The sequence below is a fragment of the Oncorhynchus masou genome, chromosome 5 (assembly GCF_036934945.1).
Source record: "Oncorhynchus masou masou isolate Uvic2021 chromosome 5, UVic_Omas_1.1, whole genome shotgun sequence".
In the NCBI taxonomy this organism is placed as follows: domain Eukaryota; kingdom Metazoa; phylum Chordata; class Actinopteri; order Salmoniformes; family Salmonidae; genus Oncorhynchus; species Oncorhynchus masou.
Window position 1 is genome coordinate 6,598,583 of NC_088216.1, and position 13,583 is coordinate 6,612,165.

General features: G+C 44.6%; 1 protein-coding gene across 4 annotated transcripts in view; it reads left to right on the top strand.

The window, feature by feature from the left end:
* LOC135531733 (mitochondrial adenyl nucleotide antiporter SLC25A23-like) overlaps positions 1–13,583 on the top strand; it is a 36,085-nt gene that overhangs the window by 1,197 nt on the left and 21,305 nt on the right. The window lies entirely within an intron of this gene.

The window sequence follows — 13,583 nt, forward strand, 5'->3', positions numbered from 1 at the left end:
CGAATTACGTTTTTTTACGTGAAACGTTTGGCTATAGCCTAAACTCATACGGTGGGGTTCCCCCTAGCCATCACCAGCCACTAATCGTGTGTGTGTGTGTGTGTGTGTGTCTGTGTGTGATGTCACTGATGAGGATTCCCCCGTGTATCTGCATCACCCATACTTTTTTTCACCTCTTCCATATCCTATCCTACTCTGTTCTGTTCTACTATCCTACTCTGTTCTGTTCTACTCTATTCGACTCCTCTACAGGCCAGGCAGTAGTCTGCTGTGGGTAGATTGGATATGTATTTGACTGTATTAGGCTCAGACAAGAGCAGGGCGGGTCAACTCCACAGTATAGGCCTGGGGTGGGCAACTCCAGTCCTCTGGGCTGAGTGGTGTCACACCTTTTCACCATCCCCAGCAAACACAGCTGCTTAAACGAATTACAATTTACACTGACGATCATGATCTGTACCCCTGCATACTGACTCCGTACTGTTATTGTTATGTTATTGTGTTACTTTTTATTATTATTTACATTAGTTTATTTGGTAAATATTTTCAGTAACTCTTCTTGAACTGCCTGGTTGGTTAAGAGCTTGTAAGTACAGATTTCACGGTAAGGTCTACACTTGTTGTATTCTGCACATGTGACGAATAAAGTTTGATTTGATGATGAAATGATTATTGGAGTCAGGTGTGTCAGCTGGGGGAAAACATTTGACACCAATCAGGGCCTGCAGTTGCCCATCCCTGGTATAGGCTATACGAAGGTAGCCTGAGTGCCAGTCAGTTTGTGCTATCATGCCAAACATGTCTTGACAATGACAGCAATGGAGCTGGCAAAAGCACTAAGACATCTGGGACTACCAGGCTATATGAAGATAGATAGGTAACCCCCTGAGAGCACCAGGCTATATGAAGATAGATAGGTAACCCCCTGAGAGCACCAGGCTATATGAAGATAGATAGGTAACCCCCTGAGAGCACCAGGCTATATGAAGATAGATAGGTAACCCCCTGAGACCACCAGGCTATATGAAGATAGATAGGTAACCTCCTGAGAGCACCAGGCTATATGAAGATAGATAGGTAACCTCCTGAGACCACCAGGCTATATGAAGATAGATAGGTAACCCCTGAGAGCACCAGGCTATATGAAGATAGATAGGTAACCCCCTGAGAGCACCAGGCTATATGAAGATAGATAGATAACCCCCTGAGAGCACCAGGCTATATGAAGATAGATCGGTAACCCCCTGAGAGCACCAGGCTATATGAAGATAGATAGATAACCCCCTGAGAGCACCAGGCTATATGAAGATAGATAGATAACCCCCTGAGACCACCAGGCTATATGAAGATAGATAGATAACCCCTGAGAGCACCAGGCTATATGAAGATAGATCGGTAACCCCCTGAGACCACCGGGCTATATGAAGATAGATAGGTAACCTCCTGAGACCACCAGGCTATATGAAGATAGATAGGTAACCCCCTGAGAGCACCAGGCTATATGAAGATAGATCGGTAACCCCCTGAGAGCACCAGACTATATGAAGATAGATAGGTAACCTCCTGAGACCACCAGGCTATATGAAGATAGATAGGTAACCCCCTGAGAGCACCAGGCTATATGAAGATAGATCGGTAACCCCCTGAGAGCACCAGACTATATGAAGATAGATAGGTAACCTCCTGAGACCACCAGGCTATATGAAGATAGATAGGTAACCCCCTGAGAGCACCAGGCTATATGAAGATAGCTAGGTAACCTCCTGAGAGCACCAGGCTATATGAAGATAGATAGATAACCCCCTGAGAGCACCAGGCTATATGAAGATAGATCGGTAACCTCCTGAGAGCACCAGGCTATATGAAGATAGATAGGTAACCCCCTGAGACCACCAGGCTATATGAAGATAGATAGATAACCCCCTGAGACCACCAGGCTATATGAAGATAGATAGATAACCCCCTGAGAGCACCAGGCTATATGAAGATAGATCGGTAACCCCCTGAGACCACCGGGCTATATGAAGATAGATAGGTAACCTCCTGAGACCACCAGGCTATATGAAGATAGATAGGTAACCCCCTGAGAGCACCAGGCTATATGAAGATAGATAGGTAACCCCCTGAGAGCACCAGACTATATGAAGATAGATAGGTAACCCCCTGAGACCACCAGGCTATATGAAGATAGATAGGTAACCTCCTGAGACCACCAGGCTATATGAAGATAGATAGGTAACCCCCTGAGAGCACCAGGCTATATGAAGATAGATAGGTAACCCCTGAGAGCACCAGGCTATATGAAGATAGATAGGTAACCCCCTGAGACCACCAGGCTATATGAAGATAGATAGGTAACCTCCTGAGAGCACCAGGCTATATGAAGATAGATAGGTAACCTCCTGAGACCACCAGGCTATATGAAGATAGATAGGTAACCCCCTGAGACCACCAGGCTATATGAAGATAGATAGGTAACCCCCTGAGAGCACCAGGCTATATGAAGATAGATAGGTAACCCCCTGAGAGCACCAGGCTATATGAAGATAGATAGATAACCCCCTGAGAGCACCAGGCTATATGAAGATAGATCGGTAACCCCCTGAGACCACCAGGCTATATGAAGATAGATAGGTAACCCCCTGAGACCACCAGGCTATATGAAGATAGATAGGTAACCCCCTGAGAGCACCAGGCTATATGAAGATAGATAGATAACCCCCTGAGAGCACCAGGCTATATGAAGATAGATCGGTAACCCCCTGAGACCACCAGGCTATATGAAGATAGATAGATAACCCCCTGAGACCACCAGGCTATATGAAGATAGATAGATAACCCCCTGAGAGCACCAGGCTATATGAAGATAGATCGGTAACCCCCTGAGACCACCGGGCTATATGAAGATAGATAGGTAACCTCCTGAGACCACCAGGCTATATGAAGATAGATAGGTAACCCCCTGAGAGCACCAGGCTATATGAAGATAGATCGGTAACCCCCTGAGAGCACCAGACTATATGAAGATAGATAGGTAACCTCCTGAGATCACCAGGCTATATGAAGATAGATAGGTAACCCCCTGAGAGCACCAGGCTATATGAAGATAGATCGGTAACCCCCTGAGAGCACCAGACTATATGAAGATAGATAGGTAACCTCCTGAGACCACCAGGCTATATGAAGATAGATAGGTAACCCCCTGAGAGCACCAGGCTATATGAAGATAGCTAGGTAACCTCCTGAGAGCACCAGGCTATATGAAGATAGATAGATAACCCCCTGAGAGCACCAGGCTATATGAAGATAGATCGGTAACCCCCTGAGACCACCGGGCTATATGAAGATAGATAGGTAACCTCCTGAGACCACCAGGCTATATGAAGATAGATAGGTAACCCCCTGAGAGCACCAGGCTATATGAAGATAGATCGGTAACCCCCTGAGAGCACCAGACTATATGAAGATAGATAGGTAACCCCCTGAGACCACCAGGCTATATGAAGATAGATAGGTAACCTCCTGAGACCACCAGGCTATATGAAGATAGATAGGTAACCCCCTGAGAGCACCAGGCTATATGAAGATAGATAGGTAACCCCCTGAGAGCACCAGGCTATATGAAGATAGATAGGTAACCCCCTGAGAGCACCAGGCTATATGAAGATAGATAGGTAACCCCCTGAGAGCACCAGGCTATATGAAGATAGATAGGTAACCCCCTGAGAGCACCAGGCTATATGAAGATAGATAGGTAACCCCCTGAGCTGAATCATCTCACTGAACAGATCAATAACTGATCAATGATCACCATTATTGATGAATTATTGGAATGTGAAGCAACTACATCTGACCTCTGGCTGAACTCTGAACTCTGACTGCGATGGGATGTAGGTCTATAGACAAAGATGGTGGATAAATTAAGATAGTTCACTCAGGCGGTTAACCATTGAAAATAAAATGGTCTGTTTAATACCTCATCAAAATCTGTCTTCTTTTTGTTGTTGCATCGGATGCAATCTACTGCATCTGCCAGTGTCTCACCTCCACAACTGCGGTGAAAAGTAGCAGAGGTTGAGCGGTATTTGTCAGAATATGAGAATATATCCCCAAAATTGGTCGTCACAGAATAGTCTGTATCGTCTGACTGGTTTGGCCGTATATCTCTCAGATATACTCAGAGATACTTCATAACAAACTTCCTTTTTTTTTGGGGGGGGGGGACTATCTGTTGTTCCATGTAGTGAATCTGTTATCCAATGTGTTTGTATGTTTCATCAAAAAAATTATCATATATTATTTTGATACTACGAGGGGTCTTAAAATTCTAAATCAAGTAGCAAAATGATCCTTGGTATAACCTTAGTTTAGTAGATGCATAAACTCCACTATATTTCTAAGCTAATATATGTGTGTATAGGCTATTATAGGTAAGAGAGGTGCATGACCTCAAGCAGTATATAATCCTGAGGCGCCGGTCCTCAGCTCCGGTAAACTCCTGCCCAAGTCAAACACTGCTCACAGTAAAGACTGTGTCCCAAATAGAACCGTATTCCTTTTACATAGGGAATATAGGGCTCCATTTGGGGCACAGGGGGTATAGGCCTGGCCTACTACTGTACTGCATATGTTGTCTTAGGTCTCTCTTTATGTAGTGGTGTCTCTCTGTAGGTAGTGGTGTCTCTCTGTAGGTAGTGGTGTCTCTCTGTAGGTAGTGGTGTCTCTCTTTGTGAAGTGGTGTCTCTCTGTAGGTAGTGGTGTCTCTCTGTAGGTAGTGGTGTCTCTTTATGTGGTGGTGTCTCTCTTTATGTGGTGGTGTCTCTCCTTGTGAAGTGGTGTCTCTCTGTAGGTAGTGGTGTCTCTCTGTAGGTAGTGGTGTCTCTCTGTAGGTAGTGGTGTCTCTCTTTATGTAGTGGTGTCTCTCTGTAGGTAGTGGTGTCTCTCTGTAGGTAGTGGTGTCTCTCTTTAGGTAGTGGTGTCTCTCTTTATGTAGTGGTGTCTCTCTTTATGTAGTGGTGTCTCTCTGTAGGTAGTGGTGTCTCTCTGTAGGTAGTGGTGTCTCTTTATGTAGTGGTGTCTCTCTGTAGGTAGTGGTGTCTCTCTTTGTGTAGTGGTGTCTCTCTGTAGGTAGTGGTGTCTCTCTTTATGTAGTGGTGTCTCTCTTTATGTAGTGGTGTCTCTCTGTAGGTAGTGGTGTCTCTCTGTAGGTAGTGGTGTCTCTCTTTAGGTAGTGGTGTCTCTCTTTATGTAGTGGTGTCTCTCTTTATGTAGTGGTGTCTCTCTGTAGGTAGTGGTGTCTCTCTGTAGGTAGTGGTGTCTCTTTATGTAGTGGTGTCTCTCTGTAGGTAGTGGTGTCTCTCTTTATGTAGTGGTGTCTCTCTGTAGGTAGTGGTGTCTCTCTGTAGGTAGTGGTGTCTCTCTTTAGGTAGTGGTGTCTCTCTTTATGTAGTGGTGTCTCTCTTTATGTAGTGGTGTCTCTCTGTAGGTAGTGGTGTCTCTCTGTAGGTAGTGGTGTCTCTCTTTAGGTAGTGGTGTCTCTCTTTATGTAGTGGTGTCTCTCTTTAGGTAGTGGTGTCTCTCTTTATGTAGTGGTGTCTCTCTGTAGGTAGTGGTGTCTCTCTGTAGGTAGTGGTGTCTCTCTTTAGGTAGTGGTGTCTCTCTTTATGTAGTGGTGTCTCTCTTTATGTAGTGGTGTCTCTCTGTAGGTAGTGGTGTCTCTCTGTAGGTAGTGGTGTCTCTCTTTAGGTAGTGGTGTCTCTCTGTAGGTAGTGGTGTCTCTCTTTATGTAGTGGTGTCTCTCTTTATGTAGTGGTGTCTCTCTGTAGGTAGTGGTGTCTCTCTGTAGGTAGTGGTGTCTCTCTTTATGTAGTGGTGTCTCTCTGTAGGTAGTGGTGTCTCTCTGTAGGTAGTGGTGTCTCTTTATGTAGTGGTGTCTCTCTGTAGGTAGTGGTGTCTCTCTTTATGTAGTGGTGTCTCTCTGTAGGTAGTGGTGTCTCTCTTTATGTAGTGGTGTCTCTCTGTAGGTAGTGGTGTCTCTCTGTAGGTAGTGGTGTCTCTCTTTGTGTAGTGGTGTCTCTCTGTAGGTAGTGGTTTCTCTCTTTATGTAGTGGTGTCTCTCTGTAGGTAGTGGTGTCTCTCTGTAGGTAGTGGTGTCTCTCTGTAGGTAGTGGTGTCTCTCTGTAGGTAGTGGTGTCTCTCTTTATGTAGTGGTGTCTCTCTGTAGGTAGTGGTGTCTCTCTGTAGGTAGTGGTGTCTCTTTATGTAGTGGTGTCTCTCTGTAGGTAGTGGTGTCTCTCTGTAGGTAGTGGTGTCTCTCTTTGTGTAGTGGTGTCTCTCTGTAGGTAGTGGTGTCTCTCTTTATGTAGTGGTGTCTCTCTGTAGGTAGTGGTGTCTCTCTGTAGGTAGTGGTGTCTCTCTGTAGGTAGTGGTGTCTCTCTGTAGGTAGTGGTGTCTCTCTTTATGTAGTGGTGTCTCTCAGTAGGTAGTGGTGTCTCTCTTTATGTAGTGTTGTGGTGTCTCTCTTTATGTAGTGGTGTCTCTCTTTATGTAGTGGTGTCTCTCTTTAGGTAGTGGTGTCTCTGTAGGTAGTGGTGTCTCTCTTTATGTAGTGGTGTCTCTCTCTAGGTAGTGGTGTCTCTCTTTATGTAGTGGTGTCTCTCTGTAGGTAGCGGTGTCTCTCTGTAGGTATTGGTGTCTCTCTCTATGTAGTGGTGTCTCTCTGTAGGTAGTGGTGTCTCTCTGTAGGTAGTGGTGTCTCTCAGTAGGTAGTGGTGTCTCTCTTTATGTAGTGGTGTCTCTCTTTATGTAGTGGTGTCTCTCTGTAGGTAGTGGTGTCTCTTTGTAGGTAGTGGTGTCTCTCTGTAGGTAGTGGTGTCTCTCTGTAGGTAGTGGTGTCTCTCTTTATGTAGTGGTGTCTCTCTGTAGGTAGTGGTGTCTCTCTTTATGTAGTGGTGTCTCTCTGTAGGTAGTGGTGTCTCTCTTTATGTAGTGGTGTCTCTCTGTAGGTAGTGGTGTCTCTCTGTAGGTAGTGTAGTGGTCTCTCTTTATGTAGTGTAGTGGTCTCTCTTTATGTAGTGGTGTCTCTCTTTATGTAGTGTAGTGGTCTCTCTTTATGTAGTGTAGGTGTCTCTCTTTATGTAGTGTAGTGGTCTCTCTTTATGTAGTGTAGGTGTCTCTCTTTATGTAGTGTAGTGGTCTCTCTTTATGTAGTGTTGTGGTGTCTCTCTTTATGTAGTGTAGTGGTCTCTCTCTCTATGTGGTGTTGTGGTCTCTCTCTTTATGTAGTGTAGTGGTCTCTCTTTATATAGTGTTGTGGTCTCTCTTTATGTAGTGTAGTGGTCTCTCTTTATGTAGTGTTGTGGTCTCTCTTTATGTAGTGGTGTCTCTCTGTAGGTAGTGGTGTCTCTCTGTAGGTAGTGGTGTCTCTCTTTATGTAGTGGTGTCTCTCTGTAGGTAGTGGTGTCTCTCTGTAGGTAGTGGTGTCTCTTTATGTAGTGGTGTCTCTCTGTAGGTAGTGGTGTCTCTCTTTATGTAGTGGTGTCTCTCTGTAGGTAGTGGTGTCTCTCTGTAGGTAGTGGTGTCTCTCTTTAGGTAGTGGTGTCTCTCTTTATGTAGTGGTGTCTCTCTTTATGTAGTGGTGTCTCTCTGTAGGTAGTGGTGTCTCTCTGTAGGTAGTGGTGTCTCTCTTTAGGTAGTGGTGTCTCTCTTTATGTAGTGGTGTCTCTCTTTAGGTAGTGGTGTCTCTCTTTATGTAGTGGTGTCTCTCTGTAGGTAGTGGTGTCTCTCTGTAGGTAGTGGTGTCTCTCTGTAGGTAGTGGTGTCTCTCTTTAGGTAGTGGTGTCTCTCTTTATGTAGTGGTGTCTCTCTTTATGTAGTGGTGTCTCTCTGTAGGTAGTGGTGTCTCTCTGTAGGTAGTGGTGTCTCTCTTTAGGTAGTGGTGTCTCTCTGTAGGTAGTGGTGTCTCTCTTTATGTAGTGGTGTCTCTCTGTAGGTAGTGGTGTCTCTCTGTTGTTAGTGGTGTCTCTCTTTATGTAGTGGTGTCTCTCTGTAGGTAGTGGTGTCTCTTTATGTAGTGGTGTCTCTCTGTAGGTAGTGGTGTCTCTCTTTATGTAGTGGTGTCTCTCTGTAGGTAGTGGTGTCTCTCTGTAGGTAGTGGTGTCTCTCTTTGTGTAGTGGTGTCTCTCTGTAGGTAGTGGTGTCTCTCTTTATGTAGTGGTGTCTCTCTGTAGGTAGTGGTGTCTCTCTGTAGGTAGTGGTGTCTCTCTGTAGGTAGTGGTGTCTCTCTGTAGGTAGTGGTGTCTCTCTTTATGTAGTGGTGTCTCTCTGTAGGTAGTGGTGTCTCTCTGTAGGTAGTGGTGTCTCTTTATGTAGTGGTGTCTCTCTGTAGGTAGTGGTGTCTCTCTGTAGGTAGTGGTGTCTCTCTTTGTGTAGTGGTGTCTCTGTAGGTAGTGGTGTCTCTCTTTATGTAGTGGTGTCTCTCTGTAGGTAGTGGTGTCTCTCTGTAGGTAGTGGTGTCTCTCTGTAGGTAGTGGTGTCTCTCTGTAGGTAGTGGTGTCTCTCTTTATGTAGTGGTGTCTCTCAGTAGGTAGTGGTGTCTCTCTTTATGTAGTGGTGTCTCTCTGTAGGTAGCGGTGTCTCTCTGTAGGTATTGGTGTCTCTCTCTATGTAGTGGTGTCTCTCTGTAGGTAGTGGTGTCTCTCTGTAGGTAGTGGTGTCTCTCTGTAGGTAGTGGTGTCTCTCAGTAGGTAGTGGTGTCTCTCTTTATGTAGTGGTGTCTCTCTTTATGTAGTGGTGTCTCTCTGTAGGTAGTGGTGTCTCTTTGTAGGTAGTGGTGTCTCTCTGTAGGTAGTGGTGTCTCTCTGTAGGTAGTGGTGTCTCTCTTTATGTAGTGGTGTCTCTCTGTAGGTAGTGGTGTCTCTCTTTATGTAGTGGTGTCTCTCTGTAGGTAGTGGTGTCTCTCTTTATGTAGTGGTGTCTCTCTGTAGGTAGTGGTGTCTCTCTGTAGGTAGTGTAGTGGTCTCTCTTTATGTAGTGTAGTGGTCTCTCTTTATGTAGTGGTGTCTCTCTTTATGTAGTGTAGTGGTCTCTCTTTATGTAGTGTAGGTGTCTCTCTTTATGTAGTGTAGTGGTCTCTCTTTATGTAGTGTAGGTGTCTCTCTTTATGTAGTGTAGTGGTCTCTCTTTATGTAGTGTTGTGGTGTCTCTCTTTATGTAGTGTAGTGGTCTCTCTCTCTATGTGGTGTTGTGGTCTCTCTCTTTATGTAGTGTAGTGGTCTCTCTTTATATAGTGTTGTGGTCTCTCTTTATGTAGTGTAGTGGTCTCTCTTTATGTAGTGTTGTGGTCTCTCTTTATGTAGTGTTGTGGTCTCTCTTTATGTAGTGTTGTGGTCTCTCTTTATGTAGTGTTGTGGTCTCTCTATGTAGTGTAGTGGTCTCTCTTTATGTAGTGTAGGGGTCTCTCTTTATGTAGTGTTGTGGTGTCTGTCTTTATGTGGTGTTGTGGTCTCTCTCTTTATGTAGTGTTGTGGTTTCTCTCTTTATGTGGTGTTGTGGTCTCTCTCTTTATGTAGTGTAGTGGTCTCTCTTTATATAGTGTTGTGGTCTCTCTTTATGTAGTGTTGTGGTCTCTCTTTATGTAGTGGTGTCTCTCTGTAGGTAGTGGTGTCTCTTTGTAGGTAGTGGTGTCTCTCTGTAGGTAGTGGTGCTCCCTGTAGGTAGTGGTGTCTCTCTTTATGTAGTGGTGTCTCTCTGTAGGTAGTGGTGTCTCTCTTTATGTAGTGGTGTCTCTCTGTAGGTAGTGGTGTCTCTCTTTATGTAGTGGTGTCTCTCTGTAGGTAGTGGTGTCTCTCTGTAGGTAGTGTAGTGGTCTCTCTTTATGTAGTGTAGTGGTCTCTCTTTATGTAGTGGTGTCTCTCTTTATGTAGTGTAGTGGTCTCTCTTTATGTAGTGTAGGTGTCTCTCTTTATGTAGTGTAGTGGTCTCTCTTTATGTAGTGTAGGTGTCTCTCTTTATGTAGTGTAGTGGTCTCTCTTTATGTAGTGTTGTGGTGTCTCTCTTTATGTAGTGTAGTGGTCTCTCTCTATGTGGTGTTGTGGTCTCTCTCTTTATGTAGTGTAGTGGTCTCTCTTTATATAGTGTTGTGGTCTCTCTTTATGTAGTGTAGTGGTCTCTCTTTATGTAGTGTTGTGGTCTCTCTTTATGTAGTGGTGTCTCTCTGTAGGTAGTGGTGTCTCTCTGTAGGTAGTGGTGTCTCTCTTTATGTAGTGGTGTCTCTCTGTAGGTAGTGGTGTCTCTCTGTAGGTAGTGGTGTCTCTTTATGTAGTGGTGTCTCTCTGTAGGTAGTGGTGTCTCTCTTTATGTAGTGGTGTCTCTCTGTAGGTAGTGGTGTCTCTCTGTAGGTAGTGGTGTCTCTCTTTAGGTAGTGGTGTCTCTCTTTATGTAGTGGTGTCTCTCTTTATGTAGTGGTGTCTCTCTGTAGGTAGTGGTGTCTCTCTGTAGGTAGTGGTGTCTCTCTTTAGGTAGTGGTGTCTCTCTTTATGTAGTGGTGTCTCTCTTTAGGTAGTGGTGTCTCTCTTTATGTAGTGGTGTCTCTCTGTAGGTAGTGGTGTCTCTCTGTAGGTAGTGGTGTCTCTCTTTAGGTAGTGGTGTCTCTCTTTAGGTAGTGGTGTCTCTCTTTATGTAGTGGTGTCTCTCTGTAGGTAGTGGTGTCTCTCTGTAGGTAGTGGTGTCTCTCTTTAGGTAGTGGTGTCTCTCTGTAGGTAGTGGTGTCTCTCTTTATGTAGTGGTGTCTCTCTTTATGTAGTGGTGTCTCTCTGTAGGTAGTGGTGTCTCTCTGTAGGTAGTGGTGTCTCTCTTTATGTAGTGGTGTCTCTCTGTAGGTAGTGGTGTATCTCTGTAGGTAGTGGTGTCTCTTTATGTAGTGGTGTCTCTCTGTAGGTAGTGGTGTCTCTCTTTATGTAGTGGTGTCTCTCTGTAGGTAGTGGTGTCTCTCTGTAGGTAGTGGTGTCTCTCTTTGTGTAGTGGTGTCTCTCTGTAGGTAGTGGTGTCTCTCTTTATGTAGTGGTGTCTCTCTGTAGGTAGTGTTGTCTCTCTGTAGGTAGTGGTGTCTCTCTGTAGGTAGTGGTGTCTCTCTGTAGGTAGTGGTGTCTCTCTTTATGTAGTGGTGTCTCTCTTTATGTAGTGGTGTCTCTCTGTAGGTAGTGGTGTCTCTCTGTAGGTAGTGGTGTCTCTTTATGTAGTGGTGTCTCTCTGTAGGTAGTGGTGTCTCTCTGTAGGTAGTGGTGTCTCTCTTTGTGTAGTGGTGTCTCTCTGTAGGTAGTGGTGTCTCTCTTTATGTAGTGGTGTCTCTCTGTAGGTAGTGGTGTCTCTCTGTAGGTAGTGGTGTCTCTCTGTAGGTAGTGGTGTCTCTCTGTAGGTAGTGGTGTCTCTCTTTATGTAGTGGTGTCTCTCAGTAGGTAGTGGTGTCTCTCTTTATGTAGTGTTGTGGTGTCTCTCTTTATGTAGTGGTGTCTCTCTTTAGGTAGTGGTGTCTCTGTAGGTAGTGGTGTCTCTCTTTATGTAGTGGTGTCTCTCTCTAGGTAGTGGTGTCTCTCTTTATGTAGTGGTGTCTCTCTGTAGGTAGCGGTGTCTCTCTGTAGGTATTGGTGTCTCTCTCTATGTATTGGTGTCTCTCTGTAGGTAGTTGTGTCTCTCTGTAGGTAGTGGTGTCTCTCAGTAGGTAGTGGTGTCTCTCTTTATGTAGTGGTGTCTCTCTTTATGTAGTGGTGTCTCTCTGTAGGTAGTGGTGTCTCTGTGTAGGTAGTGGTGTCTCTCTGTAGGTAGTGGTGTCTCTCTGTTGGTAGTGGTGTCTCTCTTTATGTAGTGGTGTCTCTCTGTAGGTAGTGGTGTCTCTCTTTATGTAGTGGTGTCTCTCTGTAGGTAGTGGTGTCTCTCTTTATGTAGTGGTGTCTCTCTGTAGGTAGTGGTGTCTCTCTCTGTAGGTAGTGTAGTGGTCTCTCTTTATGTAGTGTAGTGGTCTCTCTTTATGTAGTGGTGTCTCTCTTTATGTAGTGTAGTGGTCTCTCTTTATGTAGTGTAGGTGTCTCTCTTTATGTAGTGTAGTGGTCTTTCTTTATGTAGTGTAGGTGTCTCTCTTTATGTAGTGTAGTGGTCTCTCTTTATGTAGTGTTGTGGTGTCTCTCTTTATGTAGTGTAGTGGTCTCTCTCTCTATGTGGTGTTGTGGTCTCTCTCTTTATGTAGTGTAGTGGTCTCTCTTTATATAGTGTTGTGGTCTCTCTTTAGGTAGTGGTGTCTCTGTAGGTAGTGGTGTCTCTCTTTATGTAGTGGTGTCTCTCTCTAGGTAGTGGTGTCTCTCTTTATGTAGTGGTGTCTCTCTGTAGGTAGCGGTGTCTCTCTGTAGGTATTGGTGTCTCTCTCTATGTATTGGTGTCTCTCTGTAGGTAGTTGTGTCTCTCTGTAGGTAGTGGTGTCTCTCAGTAGGTAGTGGTGTCTCTCTTTATGTAGTGGTGTCTCTCTTTATGTAGTGGTGTCTCTCTGTAGGTAGTGGTGTCTCTTTGTAGGTAGTGGTGTCTCTCTGTAGGTAGTGGTGTCTCTCTGTGGGTAGTGGTGTCTCTCTTTATGTAGTGGTGTCTCTCTGTAGGTAGTGGTGTCTCTCTTTATGTAGTGGTGTCTCTCTGTAGGTAGTGGTGTCTCTCTTTATGTAGTGGTGTCTCTCTGTAGGTAGTGGTGTCTCTCTGTAGGTAGTGTAGTGGTCTCTCTTTATGTAGTGTAGTGGTCTCTCTTTATGTAGTGGTGTCTCTCTTTATGTAGTGTAGTGGTCTCTCTTTATGTAGTGTAGGTGTCTCTCTTTATGTAGTGTAGTGGTCTTTCTTTATGTAGTGTAGGTGTCTCTCTTTATGTAGTGTAGTGGTCTCTCTTTATGTAGTGTTGTGGTGTCTCTCTTTATGTAGTGTAGTGGTCTCTCTCTCTATGTGGTGTTGTGGTCTCTCTCTTTATGTAGTGTAGTGGTCTCTCTTTATATAGTGTTGTGGTCTCTCTTTATGTAGTGTAGTGGTCTCTCTTTATGTAGTGTTGTGGTCTCTCTTTATGTAGTGTTGTGGTCTCTCTTTATGTAGTGTTGTGGTCTCTCTTTATGTAGTGTTGTGGTCTCTCTATGTAGTGTAGTGGTCTCTCTTTATGTAGTGTAGGGGTCTCTCTTTATGTAGTGTTGTGGTGTCTGTCTTTATGTGGTGTTGTGGTCTCTCTCTTTATGTAGTGTTGTGGTTTCTCTCTTTATGTGGTGTTGTGGTCTCTCTCTTTATGTAGTGTAGTGGTCTCTCTTTATATAGTGTTGTGGTCTCTCTTTATGTAGTGTTGTGGTCTCTCTTTATGTAGTGTTGTGGTCTCTCTTTATGTAGTGTTGTGGTCTCTCTTTATGTAGTGTTGTGGTCTCTCTTTATGTAGTGTAGTGGTCTCTCTTTATGTAGTGTTGTAGTCTCTCTTTATGTAGTGTAGGGGTCTCTCTTTATGTAGTGTTGTGGTGTCTGTCTTTATGTGGTGTTGTGGTCTCTCTCTTTATGTAGTGTTGTGGTTTCTCTCTTTATGT